The 20,979-nt window shown below is 46.5% G+C and overlaps 1 long non-coding RNA gene across 1 annotated transcript; it reads right to left on the bottom strand.

The window, feature by feature from the left end:
* Positions 1–507: 507 nt before the first annotated feature.
* On the bottom strand, positions 508–2,196 carry LOC148116996 (uncharacterized). The gene is made up of 4 exons (XR_015731636.1): positions 2,136–2,196; positions 1,972–2,045; positions 1,618–1,823; positions 508–689 (listed from the first exon to the last, which is right to left on the bottom strand). It is a non-coding gene; the product is annotated as an uncharacterized LOC148116996 (long non-coding RNA).
* Between the last annotated feature and the right edge of the window lie 18,783 nt (positions 2,197–20,979).

The following is a 20,979-nucleotide window of genomic DNA, read 5'->3' as shown; positions in this document are numbered from 1 at the left end:
AGAGAGAAATAAAATATCAGTCTCTGGGCGAAAATAAAGCTTTGCCTCCCTCCTGATCTATAGGATATAAAATAAAGCCGAGAGTTGGATAGTAGCTTTCCCTTATGCAAAGGCCGGTTCTTCCACATACAAAGGGAATGAAGATAGATGGTGCATATTCTTTGGGATTTTGCTTTGTGGTTTCTTCTCTTTTTTTTCCCCCCCCTTCCCCTTATTGTCAATTCTTTCCCTCCCTCCTTCCACCTTTTTTCTCCCTCTGCTCTTTTTTAGGGGGCTTCCTTGGTTGTTGTTTTTTTTTTTAAGTTTTCCCCCCACATACAAGTAGTCCTCGATTTACGACGAGAATTGGGACCACGGTTGTTGAGTAATTTACGGGAATAATGTCACTGGAGGTGGCTCCTGGACTAACTACGGTAACTCAGGGGTGTCAAACTCAAGGCCCGCAGGCCGGATCTTGCCTGTGGGGTGCTTAAATCTGCCGGGTTGGCCTGGAAATGTCAAGGGTAAATGCCTTAACTGTGCCAGGGGTCAGCTATAGTGCAGCAGTGCAGGGGTTAATCCAAACTCCCACCTGTCCAGCTCCTCCCACTAACCCCTCCTTACCTAAGTCTCCGCCTTCTGGCATAAAAGGTGGGCACGCTCCTCCTCGCTCTTCAGATCCAGATGTTGCAAGTGTTGTTGAGATGATCCTGTGAATAAAAGAGATTTAATTAATCTACTGACTCATGTCTTGCTGTTGGGCCTGATCCATGAATCCTTGTAACAATATGGTAGCAGAGGATGGTTGGATGGCCCAATAACCTCCGAACCTACAACGAAGATACATCACTGCCTACGAGATGGCAACTCCACCGAAGCAAAGGGACAGCAACCCAGCAGGATCGCCTAGGAAGGCAGAAACCAAGACTGATCCCAAAGCCACCACATCGGAGGAAAGGAGGGAGACCAACAAAAGGGAAATAACGAATCCCAGTGATCAAGAGGAAGAAAAACTGAGAATCGACGTCCTGAGGCTGCTAAAAGAGCGAGCCAATGACAAGAATCTCCTCGCGGACCTACGAAGCTTCATAATGGACCGCGAGGTGGCGGGGAGCGAGGAAGACTCAGACCCGGAGCCCGAAGAACTGAATTCGGTGAGTGGATCGCCCCAGAACGACCCCACTACGGTCACCGAGCCCCACAGCCCCGCGCTAAATTCAAAACGGCGGCCATCTTTGACCACGTGGTCGGGCAAAATGGCCGACCCCCGCCCAATCAGAAGCCGGGATTCAAAATGGCCGGCGCGCGAAAAATATCCGACCCCAAGCGATGATGAAAACGACTGGGGCGAGGGGGCAGAGTCCGATTCGGGCCGCGGGGACCCCCCAACCGAACGGCAAGTCGACGAGGCCATGAGGACCCTCGCCGCCGCCTTCGGCCCGGGCCTCAAAGTCACAAGAAGGGATCCGGAAGGGCCCAAACGAAAGGGAAGGCGAGGAGAGGGGCACCGGAACGCCCACCCGAGGGTCGACGATGCCCACGCCAGCACACCAAGCCCCCTGCGCACCCCAAGGACACCGCGCCGCCGATCGCCCGGACCGCGCACCCCAGAACGCAGGGACTGGGCCAGCTACTTACTTTCGTCGCCGAGACCCCAGCACCGCCAGGATCGTCACCCTGATGAAGCCGCTGCTGACCGCCACCATCCGGAGCGCACCTGGACCCCCAAGACCGAAGTCGAGGCCTACCCAGCCGATGGAGACCTCTACGCCGGAGCCGCGATGAACAGGTCCTTCCTCGACGACGGCAGGGCAGAAATGGACTTCGCGCATGCGCTCTTCCGCCTAGAAGAAGAAAAGAGAAAAAAATCGCAAAGCGGGACTTTTAAAATGCCGGCTAGCGTTCCCATGCCGTATTGCTGTTATAGGCACATAAGGAACCATGGACAGCAGCCAGCAGTAAGTAACTTTACAAATAATGCTGGGAACTTACCGAGTGACTTTCCTAAGTTGAGGATGGATGGGGGCAATATCCTAGAGTGGTCACAGCAGCTCCAGGTAGTGTTCCTAAAAGAAAATATGTCACATTTTATTAATGACCCCCCAGAGAAACCTTGGTCCTTGGAATTGGACTGTACGCACCACAGGGCTTTTTACCTTTTAATTGCAAGCATATCTCCCACGATCTATCACTGCATTGGTCATAATCTCACAGTATCCGAAATCATACAGAAAATGTTTGGGTTGTATTACAGTGAGAGTGTGTCCACCACTACCCAGATCTCCAAAGACTTCTTCTCTGCCAGACTAAAACCAGGGGCCCCCATAAGTGAGCACCTAGTGTCCTTAAGCGCTACCAGAGCAGAACTCCACCTTAGGGGGGAGGTCATATCCGATCAGATCATGAAGAGTGTAATAATTAACTCTTTAGATCACTCATGGGACAGCTTCTTATCACACTTAGATACCATTAGCCTAGGCCTGCTATCCGTGGAAAAGCTGTCCAACAAACTCATAGCAGAAGACAATCTCAAGAGGAGGCGCTCTGGCCCCTCCACAGAGCATAAGAGCGAGAAAAGGGTAGTCTTCCAGGAGAAACAACACAACATATCAGAGTGTTATATCTGTGGATCAAGGGGGCATCTCAAGAGAGACTGCCCCAAGAACTACAGGGAGAGAGGCAGACCTGAACATAGGTTCAGGCAAACAGAGAGACGCACCTCTGAGGAGAGATACAGGCGCAGAGATTCACCCAACCCCAGGGATAGAAGAGGGAATAGAGACAGCTCACGTGACAGCAGAACGGGGTCATTATATGGGATAGGAGAACGCACTCACATAACACATCAGGGCAGAGACACCAATTCATGGCTCCTAGACTCTGGAGCCTCCAACCACACCACATACAACCAGAAACTTCTCTCATCGTTCCAAAGAGAGGATTTCTCAATCAAGGTTGCAGACCAAAGCGAGGTTAAGGTAATAGGCAAGGGGACAGTTATATTGCCAGGAGTAGGGGAAATAGAGGGGGTACTGCTGGTCCCGGAGATACCCCACAACATATTAGCCGCAGTAAAACTCAGCAAGGAATCAGGGGTTAAGGTGACCTTTACGGAAGGGAATGTTCAAGTCAGCAAGGGCGGAAAGGACATAGGGAGAGTGACCATCAGTCAAGGGTTACCTCATGTAACGTTCTTTGAGGGTAGCACACACAGCATATACGCCAGCTCGGAAAGCATAGAAGACCTTAACCAGAACAGAATTGAAGGAGGACAGGTAGATGAGGGAGAGGTAGAGAACAAGAAGAACACGACACTAGAGACACGACACAGCAGACACACTCAGAGAGGGCCCTCGATAGGCAAGCCCATGCACGACGACTGTGCACACCTATTACACAGGAAGCTAGGGCACGCAAGTTTCCCCGTAATCCAAAAAATGGCCAACTGTACCGAGGGCATCAAAATAAAGAGCTGTGAAAACTACCTCGAGTGCTCGGTGTGCAAATGTTCTAAGTTAAAGGTCAAAACCAGGCCTAAGAAGTCATCACGCGCCGCCAAACAGATATTCAATTTAGTCCACATGGATTTGGTAGGGCCCCTAAGGCCATCCATAAAATACAAAAAAAGATACTTTCTCACCATCGTGGACGATTATAGTCGATATGGCTTCGTCTATACCCTAAAGAGAAAGGATGAGGCCTTCCAAAAATTCAAAGAGTTCTACAAAAGGGTAGAGACACAGAACAACGCCCAAATCAAGCAAATCATGACTGACAGAGGGTCCGAGTTCCTATCAAGGGACTTCTCCCATTGGCTCAGATCCAAGGGCGTGCTTCACTTTACGTCATCCCCATTTTCGGCCTTTCAGAACGGGGTCGCAGAACGACGAAACTCAACGCTGCAAACAATGGTCAGGTGCGCCTTAGAGGACGCGGGCATTGGCCAACACTTCTGGTCTGAGGCCTTGGTTTACTCCAACTACACACTTAACAGAACATGGTCCAGTGTGATAGACAAAACGCCATACGAGCTCATGTACAACAAAAAGCCACAAATAGCACACTTACACGTATTCGGCGTAACCGCCGATGTCCACATTCCCAAACAGCTGCGCAGAAAAGGGGACAAAGTATCCAGAAGACTGAGGTTCATGGGGTATGAACCGGGAACCAAGGGCTACAGGTTTGTGGACAGTAACGACAGGTTCGTGGTATCTAGGACGGCGGCATTCCATGAGCAAGCCAACTGGTCCAGGATACATTTGAACGAGGTGCCCAACAAGCTAGAAAGTAGGCCAGACGAGCAAGCACAAGACAAACACGAAAAGGTGAATAGACAGGAAAAGAAGGGACCCAAACCCAACCTCCAAGGCATCAAAATTGGGGAGTGGAAAGGGAACCATCCCAAAATAAGTGTAGACTCGCTGACACAAAGGGAGGCCAGGTACTTACATGACACCGAACAGACAATAGACAGACCGGTCAGGTCAACCAGGAACCAGTTGCCAAGGAGGCTAAATGACTACGTGATGCACATACACACGAACCACGTCACACCAAACTCATACGAAGAGGTATTAAGGCTACCTCAAGAGGAGAGAACAAGGTGGGAGTCCGCCATGGCCAAAGAACTGGACAGTCTGAGAGAACTAGAGGTCTACACCCCAGCCAAGGTCCCTGAGGGCAAAAGCGCGATAGGCACCCGATGGATCTTCAAGGTCAAGAACCTTGAGGGTGGCCAAAACCTATACAAAGCCAGGCTAGTGGCCCAGGGGTTTGCTCAAAGGTTCCCAGAGGACTACACTGACACCTACTCACCCACCGTGAGGACAGAGAGCGTCAAAAGTGCCCTGGTCATCGCCTCCCTACTAGGACTAGAGGTACACCAGTTCGATGTGCAGACAGCTTATCTGCACGCCAACCTAGATAAGGAGATATACGTCAAGGCGCCACACAGTAAAAGGACCAACAGGGGGGACACCTGGCTGCTTCGCAAAAGTCTGTACGGACTTAAACAGTCAGGTAAACGCTGGTATGAGTGCCTGGTTGAGGTCTTGAAGTCAATGGGATTCACAGCAACCGTGGCCGACAACTGCTTCTTCACCAGGAGAGTGGGGGACTCGCCAGAATACATCCTGGTATACGTGGATGACATTCTCTACATCAGCAAACACGAAAAGAATCGCAAGGCCTTCGCCAACAGACTAAGCGAACACTTCACCTTAAAATACTTAGGAAGAATAAACCGGTACCTGGGCGTGCAGGTCAGTGAAACCCCCAAGGGTTTTCAACTGTCCCAAAAGGAAAAGATAGAGGAATTACTCCACAAATGTAACATGGCAGATGCCAAGGGATGTGATTCACCCATGCAACCGGACTTTCTGAAGAACATGCATGACGAATCACCTGAGTTTGAAGACAACACGCTGTACAGGTCAGTCATAGGCTCACTCCTGTATATCGCTAACTGGACAAGGCCAGACATTGCGCTATCAGTTAATCTATTGTCCAGACACGTAGGCAGACCCACCACATACCACTGGGACGCAGTGAAGAGGGTACTAAGGTACCTGAAACAAAGCGCCAATGCGTGCCTAATCCTAGAACCAGAAGCATCTGACGAACCTGTCCTCTCCTGCTACGCCGACGCTGACTGGGCTGGAGATATCAAAAGTAGGAAAAGCACATCAGGATACATATTCTACTTGAACAATAGCCCTGTGCATTGGTACACAGGTAAACAAATCTTGGTAGCCACCTCGACCACTGAGGCAGAATACATATGCCTCTCCAAAGCCGCCAACAACCTTATCTGGTTCGACGACCTGCTCGCCAGCGTGTGGAGAGAACCAACTTACCCGATAAATATCTATGAAGACAACAAGGCCGCCATAGAAATATCCATGGCCGATGCCGTAGGGCAAAGATCAAGACATATCGACATAAAATACAAACACGTAAGACAGCTCTCCAGAATCGGGTTCATAAAGGCCATTCATTGTGACACAGAAGAACAGACTGCAGACATACTCACAAAACCACTGCAGGGCAAACAACATTCACACCTAGTGTCCAAACTCAATATCCGCCCCGGAGTGCCAATCAATCAGTCAGGCATACAGACACATGTTAGGCATTTAGAGGGGGATTTGTCAAGGGTAAATGCCTTAACTGTGCCAGGGGTCAGCTATAGTGCAGCAGTGCAGGGGTTAATCCAAACTCCCACCTGTCCAGCTCCTCCCACTAACCCCTCCTTACCTAAGTCTCCGCCTTCTGGCATAAAAGGTGGGCACGCTCCTCCTCGCTCTTCAGATCCAGATGTTGCAAGTGTTGTTGAGATGATCCTGTGAATAAAAGAGATTTAATTAATCTACTGACTCATGTCTTGCTGTTGGGCCTGATCCATGAATCCTTGTAACAGGAAAGAGCAAAGGAATGGCCTGCGATGCCTCTGGCAGCCAAAATGGGGCACAGCCTCGCGTGGCCCATTTTCAGGCTGGACAGGCTCCTGAAGCACTTTGCCGGCCAAAATGAGGCATGGGGGGGGAGCATGTGCAGCCCCCCCACACACCTCATTTTGACCAGCAAAATGTTGCAGGAGCCTGTCCAGATTGAAAACCAGCTGTGAAAATGCCCCCCTCTCCCCCCTTCCCCCCCCCCGAGCCAGCCAGCCAGCCTGCGGAGAACTACAATGCTGATCCAGCTTGACACCCCTAAACTAGCTGATCCCACTTTCTTCCCCCTCCCCAATTCTTCCTGCTCCCCCTCCTCTCCTCTTTTTAATTTCATATTATTCACATTTGGTGAACTTCGTATTATTTCATATTATGATCATGTTTATTTGTATAGTTTTAATTCCTTCGCTATAGATAGTCCCCAATTTACCGACCATTCGTTGAGGGGATCGTTCGGAGATACAACGGCACTGAAAAAAGTGACTTATGACCATTTTTCACACTTACGGCCATTTTTCACACTTACGACCATTACAGCATCCCCGTGGTCACGTGATCAACATTTGGACGCATGTATTTATGATGGTTGCACCGTTCTGGGGGTCACGTGGTCACCTTTTAGAATAGAATAGAATAGAATAGAATAGAATAGAATAGAATAGAATAGAATAGAATAGAATAGAATAGAATAGAATAGAATAACAGAGTTGGAAGGGACCTTAGAGGTCTTCTAGTCCAACCCCCTGCCCAGGCAGGAAACCCTACACCACTTCAGACAAATGGTTATCCAACATCATCTTTAAAACTTCCAGTGTTGGAGCATTCACAACTTCTGGAGGCAAGTTGTTCCACTGGTTAATTGTCCTCACTGTCAGGAATTTTCTCCTTAGTTCCAGGTTGCTTCTCTCCTTGATGAGTTTCCACCCATTGCTTCTTGTCCTGCCTTCAGGTGCTTTGGAGAATAGCTTGACTCCCTCTTCTTTCTGGCAGCCCCTGAGATATTGGAACACCTCTATCATGTCTCCCCTAGTCCTTCTTTACATCAAACTAGACCTACCCAGTTCCTGCAACCGTTCTTCATATGTTTTAGCCTCCAGTCCCCTAACACAACCTGCTTATATAAAGGTGGTCCTTGACTTATAGCCACAATTGAGGCCAAAATTTATGTTGTTAAGTGAGACAGTTGTTAAGTGAGTTCCGCACTATTTTATCACTTTTCTCACCACAGCTGTTAAGTGAAATCACTGCCGTTCTTACATCGGTAACACGGTTGTTAAGCGAATCATTGCCCCATTGACGTTGCTTATCGGAAGGTCGCATAAAATGATCACATGACCCTGCTGGGACATTACAACCGTCATAAATACAAATCATTTGACAAGCTTTTGAATTTGGATCACGTGACCACGGGGATGCCGTAACAGTCATAAGTGTGAAAAACGGTCCTAAGTCCTTTTTTCCAGGGCCACTGTAACTTCTAATAGTCACTAAATGAAAAGTTGTTGTTAGGATATGGTGCATGCCTAACAGGTTGTCCAGGCAATATATAAGCTTATATATCAACGACTATCTGCATTGACCAGATATGGCACTAAAGGACCCATTTTACAGAAGTTCACAACCGAGGCAAATGATGCTCATGGCGGTTTCTGTTCTGACCTAGGCTTCCTTAGAAAGTATGAAGCACAATCTTAGTCCTGAAAACCCTCTTTTATTTATACGACTGTAAATTACTTCATTTACAGTCCGCAAGGCTCGATAATCAGTCTTTCAGAGGAAGGTTATCAATACCCACCTATCTCATGTGGAATGCTGCCAGAGAGCTAATTTCCAGAGGCAGGGCAAGGCCAAACTTGGCACAGAGTCACAAACAGAACTATCAATTCTTGACTCGGCCAAATGAACTAATTGCTTCCTGCAAAAGTTCACGTCTCGTTTGCTCTTCTTTTATGTCTTATGAGAGGGGCCAATCATCTCCAAGCCTTACTTCCAAGTTGACCCTGTTTTCTTAATTGTTCTTGTCATCTGCCAGCTCTGCGCATGCGCACACTGGGAACAGGCTCACACTGTTCTTCTGCCTCGCTGATGTCCGACTCCGGAGACTCCGGAGGCAGCAAAGAACTACCAGATGGCCTTGGCCCCCTCTCTGCCTCCAACTCAGAGCCATCATCCGAGCCTTCCCCAGACTCCAGGACTGGTCCACGTTCCTCCCCAACCTCCTCACTGTCCGAATCTGCTGGCTGCTGGCGGGCCACAACAGTTTAGCCTAAAACAGAATTCCTTCCTTATGTTAATGTCCGCTGTTGTTTCCTTGCTCTGTTGACTCTTGATGCCACCAAACCTTTGTTGTTTTTCTTACCGTTAAGTCTCACTCAGTTGATCAAAGTCTTGGTGGGTCCCAGCTAATGTTTCTCAGTTTATTGCAAACCATCCATTAAGCTATTTTTTTCCCCCTTTCATGCATAGAGATCAGCATTCAAAGTATAACAGAGGAAGGAACTAGGCGAAAGTAAATAGACGTTTTTGCATCGATCGTCAAATGAAAAACGAGGCCCATTTTTTTGGGTCCTTGGAATTGTTTTTTTTTTTTTTTAATCCAATGATTTAGTTCTCCAGTTCCTTGTCAGATCATTTTCTGAAGTCTTGGTCTCCTTCTTCAAGACCTTGGCCACCCAAACACTATAACAGTTTGCCCCCCCAAACCCTCATCGTCAGCAGAAGCTGCAGTACTGCATTTATGCAGAAATGAGGTTTTCTAATATTGAGAAATAGCAATATTGGCGTTTTCAGAATTCTACATCAGAACGTTCTGCAGTTTCTTTCTTCCCACTGATGTAGGAAAACCTCCTAGCAAATATCCCATTGCTAAAGAGGACAGAGAAATTTACTGTTCCTTAATTACAGTAGTGGCCAAAATTGTGGAAACCTTTTGGGAAAAGTGTATTTCCTAAAACTAGTTAATAACACCATTTATTTTTTTTTTGGAGTAGTACCATAAAATTATATATCAATGGGAAGATAATTTAATCAAGAACGTAATGCAATAAATTTTATGAAGGATTTGCTATTAGAAAAGCAGTTAGAGTATAAAGAAGAAAAGTGAAACACGTAGAAAAAATGAGATATACAAAAATGATCAGCCTAGAAAAAGCGAGATATACAAAAATGATTACCATAAAAAAAGCGAGATATACAAAAATGATCCCCATGTCAGTTAATCCTTAGTTGGGTAATCTTTAGCATGAATGATGGCCTTACAACGTCTTCCCATGGAGTGAACCAAGTCTTTTAGTTCTGCAGCTATTATAATGTGAAACCGAGATTGAATGATGGCTTCTATGAACTGGGTTTTATTGCTGGGTCGCTTCTGACTAACAAGTTTCTTTAGTCGGCTCCATAGATTTTTCAATTGGGTTAAGGTCTGGGCTATTCCCAGGCCATTCCAGCAGTGGAATAGGATTATCTTGAAACTCCCCCAAAAAAGTGGTGTTATTAGCCATCAAACTTCAAAAATACACTTTTCCCAAAAGGTTTCCACAATTTTGGCCACTACTGTACATTGTCCAGAATCTCTACATTTGTCTTACGCCTACAATTGTCTTATATGCTGTCTTATGCTTACAGTTGAGTGAGGATTAGGACATCGCTAACTTTCCTCTAGAAAAGTTTGTGTTTTCTCCATACGAGCTGCAAACAAACAAAGAAAAATGTGCTAGACTTTTCTTCCCATGGCATCTTCCTGCTCAGCAAAGTGGGGTGATAAATGTCACGGATTAATGGTGGCAGGAACCGGTGAGGAGTGGGGGAGGGGGCACCTTGTGAAAACATCACCCTGTGAAGTTGGTAGACTTCTAATGCACTTAAAAGGATATTCCCTGCAAAGGTATTCTCAGGTTTAAATTCCTGTTTCCTCTCTCAATAACAGGAGAATATTTGTAGCTCAGGGTTGGAAGGAGGGGTCCTTACGTGCTATAAGAGATAGAATAGAATAACAGAGTTAGAAGGGACCTTGGAGGTCTTCTAGTCCAACCCCCTGCTTAGGCAGGATACCCTACACCACTTCAGGCAAATGGTTGTCCAATCTCTTCTTAAAAACTTCCAGTGTTGGAGCATCCACAACTTCTGGAGGCAAGTTGTCCCACTGATTAATTGTTCTAACAGTCAGGAATTTTCTCCTTAGTTCTAAGTTGCTTCTTTCCTTGATTAGTTTCCATCCATTGCTTCTTGTCCTGCCCTCAGGTGCTTTGGAGAATAGCTTGACTCCCTCTTCTTTGGGGCAACCCCTGAGATATTGGAAGACTGCTATCATGTCTCCCCTGGTCCTTCTTTTCATCAAACTAGAAATGCTCTCTGAGTTTGGTGGCTTTCTTGCAGACGTTTGATGACCCAACCCAAGTAACATCATCAGAGCTAGTAAGTCCTTCATAGCAAGTCACCGGAATATAAACTGACAGCAAACAGCACTCCTTACTAGCACTGATGGTGTTACCTAGTTGGGTAATGAAACATCTACAAGAAAACAAGCAAGCTCAGAGAGCACCAAGGACCCCTCATGTCAACCCTGAGCTACAAATATTCTCCTTTATTGGTACTGGTGATGTTACCTAGTTTGGATAATAAAACATCTCCAGGAAAACAAGCAAGCTCAGAGAACACCAAGGACCCTGTCAGACTGCGGTGCTATCTCAAAATTAAATGAATTTCCAAACTGCCAATCTTTAAGGAAATCTTTCTTTAATTGAGCTCAGCCACCGGATCATGACTCCGCGCGGACAAGACTGACCTTTTGCCTCCCAATCCTTCCCTTTCCGATCCCCAAGTCTCTGCTTCTCATTGGCTGTCTTCCAAGTCATTCTTCAGACTTCTTTTCCTCGTCATTTCTCAGGAATGTGCACTCCCCCCTGATTTCCACGACAACCGAACTTCAAAGGGATTTTGCAGGCAAAAGTTTCAGGGTTTATCTTTCGCTCTCCCCTGCTCTCTCTATGCCAGCGTTGCAACGCTGACAGACCCCTTGTATTCTCTCTTTATTAGGATCTGGCTTCGTTGGTTCTTGTTGGTCCTCTGAATAGATTACAAGCAGTAAAAAGAAACAAAAAAATAGAAGCGATAACGGATTGCAGCTACAGTACAGGCAGTCCTTGCCAGAACGTAAATCAGCCCCGTCTCCCTTTGGGTAATTGCACCTTGATTAGAGACGGATGGATCTTGTTTTTCCATGCTGTATACTTTAAAGAAAGAAAACCTGAAATATATTCTAAGAAACATTTTATTATAAAGAAATAAAACAAATCTACTAACTACATTTTGCCGGCAGTTGTATAACACAGACGGACAAAGGAAAAAAAATCAGGAAGTTTCTTCATAAGACAGTCTTATCTCTGTTACTACAGAGACGTGATAAAGTTCTCTGTCAGGCTACCGTAAGTCTTAGGATGGAAGCTCAGCTGGCAAATACATAACGCAGTGACAGTCCTCGACTTACAACAGTTCGTTTAGTGACCGTCCGAAGTTACAACGGCACTGAACAAAGCGAGTAATGACCGTTTTTCCCACTTACGCCCGTTGCAGCATCCCCATGCTCAGGTGATCAGAATTCAGATGCTTGGCGACTGGCATGTATTTATGACCGTTGCCGCGTCCCAGGGTCACATGATCCCCTTTTGTGAACCTTCTGGCCAGCAAAGTCAATGGGGAAACCAGATTCACTTAACAACCGGGTGACTAATTTAACAACTTGCAGTGATTTCCTTAACAACTGTGGCAAGAAAGGTCATAAAAATGGGGCAAAACTCACTTAACAAACGTTTCACTTAAGGACAGAAACTTTGGGCTCCATTGTGGTCGTAAGTCGAGGACTACCTATATATGCCTTCAAAATATCTAAATCCTTCACTTGTTTCGTCAACTGCATGTATTTTGGGTACTGATGCATTATTCTTTCAGGCCCGTTCCTAGCTTACCTTAAGCCAGGTTTGCTCCTTATTTAAATGCGCACTCCATTCAGGATAATTGTACCATATTTCCCTTACACACACGGGTGTATACTTGTTAGAGAAGTGTCCACCAATATTTCAGTGCAAACCACACAGGGGAATCCTTGCATATAAAGTGAAGTGCGCAGATTTGCTTCCTCGGCCAGTCTGCCTCTTGTGGTTGCTTTCTCAGAAGACGAATCTACCCGTTAGCTGTTGAAATTACATGAAAATTCAAAAATATTGTTCTCTGTAATAACTAGCCCAGATTTCCTAGCGAGAGAGATTTTCAAAAATCGTAAGCAACCAGATTCAGTTCTGGACGGAGATCAATTGTGCTCAGTCTTCCTGTAACATTTAGCAAGAATTTGACTATTTCTTCTCACCTCACCTCCTCCCCCATCTCTCTCTCTCTCCCCCTCCCTCCCTCTCTCCCTTTCTCTCTCTCTCTTTCTGTCCTTCTGTCTCTCTCTTTCTCTGCCTCTCTCTTTCTTCCTCCCTCTCTCTTTCTCTCTGACTCTCTGCCTCTCTGCCTCTTTCTCTGCCTCTCTCTTTCTCTCTTTCACTCTGTCTCTCTATCTCTCTGCCTCTTTCTCTGCATCTCTCTCTTTCTTTCTTTCTTTCTTTCTTTCTTTCTTTCTCTGTCTCTCTGCCTCTCTCTCTCTCTTTCTCTCCCTCCCTCTCACTTTCTCTCTGACTGTCAACCTCTCTGCCTCTTTCACTGCCTTTCTTTCTTTCTTTCTTTCTTTCTTTCTTTCTTTCTCTCTCTCTCTCTCTCTCTCTCTGCCTCTCTGCCTCTTTCTCTGCCTCTCTCTCTCTCTCTCTTTCTTTCTTTCTTTCTTTCTTTCTCTCTCTCTGTCCCTCTTTCTCTGCCTCTCTCTCTCTCTCTCTCTCTCTCTCTCTCTTTTTCTCTCTGACAGGCTGCCTCTCTGCCTCTTTCTCTGCCTCTCTCTTTCTCTCAGCCTCTGCCTCTTTTTCAGGAGTGAAGGATAGACCTCGTTCCACTCTCTGCTTTGTCCAAGGCAGCATCAAAATAACGTTAGGAGAAATCTTTAAAAGAATTCATAATAATTCATAATTAAACACTGGGGGCATCCTGCTTTTTCTTCACAAAAAGCGGATCCGTGCACAGTTCTTTCCCCTCCTCTCTCTTTCTCTCTCCCTCTACACACACACACACACACACACACAAATTGCGCAGTGAAGCCCCAATCCTGTTAATGACCCAACTACATAGGAACCAGCCTGCATGAAGCAGGAAGCGGTTTCCTTCCTTTCTTTCCCAAATCATTTGCCCAAACCTGAAGGGGGCTTTGCCAGGAAGACGGACAATTAATCAATGCCAGCTTTCAAAATCCATTTGATCAAAAGGCAGCTTTGCTTTATGGTTTGGTCCGGGGAAGTGCCCTGCTTTCCAGACCAATGCTTCTTACCAGGTGCCGAAAACCATTAAAGAGAATATGTGTGCCTTCTAAAGGAAGGGGAGTGTGGGGGGGGGGGTGCAGGAGGAGGACCGGTTGTGTAATTATACCTCCTTACTGACTCATGGCAAGCTCTTCCAAGACCCCTGACGCTTCCTTCCACCCCCAGCCTTCCCCTTCGAGATTTTGTGATTCAGCAGCTTCCTCTCGCCCCCAAAATCAAAAAAAGAAAGAGACATTTTTTTTAAAGGATTCTATCATTTTAGAAGGGTAAGCCGCCCAGAGTCATTTGGTTGAGTTGTGTGGTTATAGAAATTGAATAAATAAATAAGTCAAGAGATCTATTAACAGAATGACAGGACGACAGAGTAACAGAACAACAGAACAACAGGATAACAGCATAACGGAACAACAAAGTAACAGAACAGCAGAATAACAAAATAACAACAACAGAGTAACAGAACAGAATAACAAAATAACAGTACAACAGAATAACAAGAACAGAACAAAAGAATAACAGTACAACAGAATAACAGTAACAGAGAACAGAATAAAAAAATAAAGAACAACAGAGTAACAGAACAGCAGAAAGCAAAATAACAGAGTAACAGAACAACAGAATAACACAACAACAGAGTAACAGAATAACAGAACAACAGAATAACAAGAACAGAACAACAGAATAACAGAACAACAGAGTAACAGAACAACAGAATAACAAAATAACACTACAACAGAATAACAAGAACAGAACAACAGAATAACAGTACAACAGAATAACAGTAACAGAGAAGAGAATAAAGAATAACAGAACAACAGAATAACAAAATAACAGAACAACAATAACAGAGAACAGAATAAAAGAACAAAGAACAACAGAATAACACAGTTGGAAGGGACCTTGGAGGTCTTCTAGTCCAACCCCCTGCTCAAGCAGGAGATGCTATTCCATTCCAGACAAATGGCTGTTCAATCTCATCTTTAAAACTTCCAGTGATGGGATGGGCTTTTCACTTTTCATAAGTTTTTTTCTGGGAGGAGGGGTGTGGAGGAGTCCCAGCAAGCATCCTCAAGACCATTTCTCCCCAGGATCTTTGCTCAGGAAGCAGACAAGAGAGGAGAAGCTTAAACGGACAGCCAAACTTCAAAGGAAACATTTACTAAATACCCTAACATGAAAACGAGATGAATCAACAGACGTAGCCCACTGTTTTCACACTTCCCAGAATGATCTGCTTCTTCGCTCTCCTCCCTGCCCCAAATCTGGAGGAATCTAGAGCAGGTAGATCTTTCGGGCTGATCTCGCGATTGAAAATTACAACGGCAATGGAAAATGTTAAGTTATATCACCATTTTTCATAGTTATGACCTTTGCAGCATCTCCATGATCCCATGATCAAAATTCAGACGCTTGGCAGCTGGTTCATATTTACGACGGTGGCAGTGTCCCAAGGTCACGGGATCCCCTTTTGCGACCTTCTGACAAGCAAAGTCAACAGGGGAGCCAGATTCACTTAACAACCGGGTGACTAACTTATCAACTGCAGTGATTCACTTAACAGCCGTGGCGAGAAAGGTCTTCAAACACGGCAAAATTCACTTAACAAATGTTTCACTTCACAACAATAATTTCAGGCTCAATGGTGGCCATAAGTCGAGGACTACCTGTATAGGCTGATTGCCACGTGTCCTAATTTTGATCACAGGATGCCACAATGGTCATAAGTGCAAAGCCTGGTTGTAAGTCCCCTTTTTTGATGCCATTGTAATTTTGAATGGTCAGGGCCTTGGTAGTACAGTGGTTTAATGCACCCTGTTATTAACACAGCTGCCTGCAATTTCTGCAGGTTTGAATCTCCCCAGGCTCAAGGTTGACTCAGCCTTCCATCCTTTCTAAGGTAGGTTAAATGAGGACCCAGTTTGTGGGGGCAATAAGCTGACTTTGTATAAATATACAAAAGTATGAAGGCTATTGCTTAATGCATTGTAAGCCGCCCTGAGTCTCCGGAGAAGGGCGGCATATAAATCAAATTTTAAAAAATTAAAAAAAATAAATAAATAAAGGAATGGTTGTAAATCGAATATATTATTTTTGTATATTGTTTTGGCCTTTAGAGGTGGGTCTTGTAGGACCAATTTTCATTAGCTTCCCAGGTTGTCAGGGCAAAGAAACTCCTGATGTTTCTCACACAGAGTTTTGGGTCCACCAAGTGCCCACTCCCTGGCTTAACACTGGAGATGTTACAACTCTTCTCAACATCACAACTCCTGCTTGCCAAACCCAGGCCATGTATTCCCTCTCGGCCTAGCCCTTCCTTCCCCTACAAGGTGCTTAAGGGGACGGAGCTCTAGATAAATATAATAAATATCCTGATTTGGCATCGTGGAGGCTGCTGGGATTTAGCTTGCGAGGGTGACACTTTTCTCCACTTCTTAAGCCTCCGTCTCTTGAATGCTCCAATATCAGGTTTTCTGTTCTTTTTCTGACTGGAAGAGAAAGGGGGGTTTGAGAGAAAGGGCTAAGCTGGTGAAGGGAGGGAGGGCATGTAGGAAAGAAGGAAAGGGGAAGGAAGGAAGGAGAAAGAAAAGGAAGGAAGGAAGGAAGGAAAGGGGAAGGAAGGAAGGAGAAAAAGGAATAGAAGATAATGGGAAAGGAAGGAAGGAAGGAAAGGAAGGAAGGAAGGAAGGAAAAAGAATGGAAGATGGGGAAGGAAGGAAGGAAGGAAGGAAGGAAGGAAGGAAGGAAGGAGACAGAAAAGAAAGAAGGAAGGAAGGAAAGGGGAAGGAAGGAAGGAAATAGAAAAAAGAATGGAAGATAATGGGGAAGGAAGGAAGGAAAGAGGAAGGAAGGAAAAAAGGAAAAAGAATGGAAGATGGGGAAGGAAGGAAGGAAGTAGAAAAATGGAAGATAAAGGGGAAGGAAGGAAGGAAGGAGAAAGAAAAGAAAGAAGGAAGGAAGGAAAGGGGAAGGAAGGAAGGAGAAAAAGAATGGAAGATAAAGGGAAAGGAAGGAAGGAAAGAGGAAGGAAGGAAGGAAGTAGAAAAATGGAAGATAAAGGGGAAGGAAGGAAGGAGAAAGAAAAGGAAGGAAGGAAGGAAAGGGGAAGGAGGGAAGTAGAAAAAAGAATGGAAGATAATGGGGAAGGAAGGAAGGAAAGAGGAAGGAAGGAAAAAGAATGGAAGATGGGGAAGGAAGGAAGTAGAAAAATGGAAGGTAAAGGGGAAGAAAGGAAGGAAGGAGAAAGAAAAGAAAGAAGGAAGGAAGGAAAGGGGAAGGAAGGAAGTAGAAAAAGAATGGAAGATAAAGGGAAAGGAAGCAAGGAAAGAGGAAGGAAGGAAGGAAGGAAGAAAAAAGAATGGAAGATGGGGAAGGAAGGAAGGAAGGAAGTAGAAAAATGGAAGATAAAGGGGAAGGAAGGAAGGAAGGAATTCTAAGTCACTTATTTCGCCGGCAGATAAGCATGACCCGATTCCAGAGCCAGCCAGCTGTGGCTTGTTGGTTTCTCCCTCCTGCCCGCTCCTCGGTGTCCCCCCCACCCCACCCCCCGTGCCCCCCCCCGCTCACCCCCCCCCCGGCCTCATTCATCCGCCAACAGCCCTTTTCACTTGGGCGCCTGGAGTCAAAGGCGAATGTGTCCCTTGGCACCGCCGGGGCAGCTGTCGCGTTGGAGAGCCGGCATGAGCGCGGGCGCCGCCGCAGCCGCCGGCACCCCAGCCAACCTTTGGCGGAAGGAAGGCGGCTCTCTGCCCGCCACACGGGAGGCCGCCCGGGCGGAGGCTGTGGGGAGGATGCGGCTCGGCCTTCTGGAGAGGGGAAGGAGGACGGGCGCATCTGATGTCCCCCATCACCCGCCTCACCATTTTCTCCTTTCCCCCTTCCTTCTTAGCCCTCCCTCCCACTAGCCTTCCTTCCTTCCTTCCTTCCTTCCTTATCCCTCCCTCCCATTATCCCTCCTTCCTTCTTTCCTTCTTATCCCTCCCTTCCATTATTTTTCTTTCCTTCCTTCACCTTCACCTTTCATTCTTTTTTCCGTCTGACACGTTTTCTCCCTCCTTTCCTTCTCTCCCTCCCTCCCTCCCTCCTTCTTTCTTTCCTTCCCCTTTATCTTCCATTCTTTTTTCCATCTGTCTGATATGTTTTCTCCCTTCCTTCCTTCCTTCTTTCTTTCCTCTTTATCTTCCATTCTTTTTTCCATCTGTCTGATATGTTTTCTCCCTTCCTTCCTTCCTCTTTATCTTCCATTCTTTTTTCCATCTGTCTGTTATGTTTTCTCCCTTCCTTCCTTCCTTCCCCTTCATTTCCATTCTTTTTTCCATTTGTCTGATGTTTTCTCCCTTTCTCCCTTCCTTCCTTCCCCTTCCCCTTCCCCTTCATCTTCCATTCTTTTTTCCATCTGTCTGTTATGTTTTCTCCCTTCCTTCCTTCCTTCCTTCCTTCCTTCCTTCCTTCTTTCCTTCCTCTTTATCTTCCATTCTTTTTTCCATCTGTCTCATATGTTTTCTCCTTCCCTCCCTCCCTCCCTCTTTGCTTCCTTTTCACTGTCTTCCGGCCCTATTTTTCCTTTTCGCTTCTTCTCTTTCCTATTCTTCCCCTTTCTCTGCCCACCCTCCACTCCCCGCCTTTTTTTTTCCCCCTCTCCAGCGCTCAAATCACAGCCCTCCACACTTTCCTCCCTACAGTACTTTTCGGAGTCGTTCGTGACTTTTTCGCTTCGCAAAAAGCTCTGCAAAGAGCAAATTATTGGTCGATTTCCATGGGGATGTCCCTGGAACGGGGAAATCGCTTTCCCCGCTGCCCTTATTCGAAGTCGGCCTCCCTTACACATTTTGCCCCACGGATTTTTGAAAGCAAGAATCAAACCCCCACTTCCCCCCAATAGCCGAAGTTGTGCCGGATCCCACTTCGACCTGCTCAATCGGCCGTTCAGTGAACCGAATTGCAACGTCGGCGCCTCTTTTAACTTTAACCGAAGCGTTTTCCCGTCTCCCTATCCCACCCGTCCAGCCCCCGCCCTAGTTATTTTTTTCGATTTTTTTAAAAGACAGATTTAAGCGTCTTCTTGTTTAAATTTTCCCCACAGAACCAACCTTTTTTGAAGCCTAACATGAAAATCCTGGAGGTCTGCTCAGGATGGAGAGTCGGAAAACTGACTAGTTTATTCATACACCCCCTCCCCCCACCGTTTAAAATGGTTAGGATGGAGTGTGTGGGGGGGGGGAAGCTTTTCCTTTAAAAAGGCATCTTTAGGTGGCAGGCAAAACGTGCTACGTCAAATCAACAAGATAAAGACAAGGTTCGCGAGTTTTTTTGGGGGGGGGTTAATGCAGGAATTGGGGGGGGGAGATATCCCACCGTGTCATTCGCGGAGTTGATGGATTAATGATCTTTATCCAGCAAAGCTGGCTTGGCCTCAACTGCTCCCTCCGACCGGGCTCTCGTTTCAGCATCCCGGTTTGTTTGTTTGTTTGTTTGTTTGGTGATCTGATTAATATTCCCAGCCGCCCCCCCCGCCCCTACCCCCCCCCGAGTTTCTATAATCTTCCAACTGAACGAATAAATTTGTCCTTCTGCTTTTTTTTTTTTTTAAAGCCACCCGGCAGAGAGAGAGAGAGAGAGAGAAAGAGAGAGAGAGACCTCTTGACCTCATGTAACCCCTTCCCCCAAACGCCTTAATCCGGAGTGAAACTCGTTTGAGCCGCAGCCGCAGTCGCTCGGGGTGGGGGGGTGGGGATGGGGGAGCCACGAAGCCTGTCGAAGGCTTCGTTTGAAATCGTGCTCTTTCTTTCTTTCCCAGGAACGAGTTCGAATTCGGGCCTAATTTGGTCTGATCCGTAAACCAATTAAGCCCAAAGCCTCTGGATTTGGGGGGGGGGGAGAAAGAAAATATCAGGAAATTTAGGGACAGACATTGGGGGTGGGGGAGAAACCCTTTGGGGTGATGGAGCTAATTTGGATACTCCAAAACCTGATTTGGGGCTTCTTTTCTGACTTCTAACGAGATTGGATCCCGAGCAACGACGGTACAGTTAATCCGGATTTAATGCGGTTCATTTCTGAGCAGCAAACGGTACATTCCCCACTTCAATTTTTTTCCCCCTGAAACCAGCCGCGTTTTCTAAAATACAAATAAAACCGGCTCGTTTGAGGTTCTCTCCTTTAACAATGACAATGTTGCCTTTTTAAAAAAAATATATTATTTTTTTAATGGATCTGTTTTTTTGCGGGGGGTGGGGGGGTTGTTTCCTAGTTAAGGAGGATTAAGGACGATTTATAAATGCGCTCATGGGGGTCCCTCAAGCCTTTATTATATATCCCGTAGGTCGGCGAGAATTTTTGGCTCAGGGGTTTGTTGGTCCAAAACAGACTTTAACTTTGTTTGAAATGGGGGGGGGGGGCAGAGGGAGAGATTGAGATAGGGAGAGATTTAAATCTAGCTTCCCCCACCCCACCCACCCCCCTTGCAAAGGAACCCCTGGTCCTCTCTCTCCCCGGGCTGAATTTAAGGACCAAGAGTGAGCGATGTTTGGGAAACGAGAGATGCTAAGTAGATCACGGCGGCGCGCGGGAGGGGGGGGATTTTAAAATGTGTCACAGCGTCGGCTTTTAAGGTAGGGGCGGAGGTGGGAGTTGGCGAGCGCCCCTTGTGCGCCCTGAATTAGGCGAAGGACTTCCGTTTTCTCTGCTCTCAAACTTCCCCAAGCTTTATCTGTGACAGGCGCAGATAATCCTCTCCCCCCCCTCACATTTTCCATCTCCATGTCTCTTTCTCCCTCCCTCTCCCTCTTTCTCGCTCTCTCTCCTTCTCCTTCCTCTTCCCCCTCTCTTCCTCCCCTCTCTCTCTTTCTCCCTCTCTCCCTCCCTCTCTTTTTCTCCGTCTCTTCCCCTCTCCCTCATTTTCCATATCCATCTTTTTCCCTTCCTCTCTTTCTCCCTCTCCCCCTCTCTCTTTCTCCCTTCCTCTTTCTCCTTCTCTCTTTCTCCCTCTCCCCCTCTCTCTTTCTCTCTTTCTCCCTTCCTCCCCCTGCCTTCCTCCCTCTCCTCCCCTCTCTCAGTTTCCATCATCTCTCTTTTACCCTCTCCCTCTTTCTTTCTTTCTCCCTCTCTCCCCTCCCTCTCATTTTCCATATCCATCTCCCTCCCTCTCTTTT

Source organism: Pantherophis guttatus, chromosome 1, assembly GCF_059756535.1.
Source record: "Pantherophis guttatus breed Tessera chromosome 1, ASM5975653v1, whole genome shotgun sequence".
NCBI classification, from domain to species: Eukaryota; Metazoa; Chordata; class Lepidosauria; order Squamata; family Colubridae; genus Pantherophis; species Pantherophis guttatus.
Note: the sequence above shows the minus strand (reverse complement) of the source record. Positions and strands in the feature narration are given on the sequence as shown.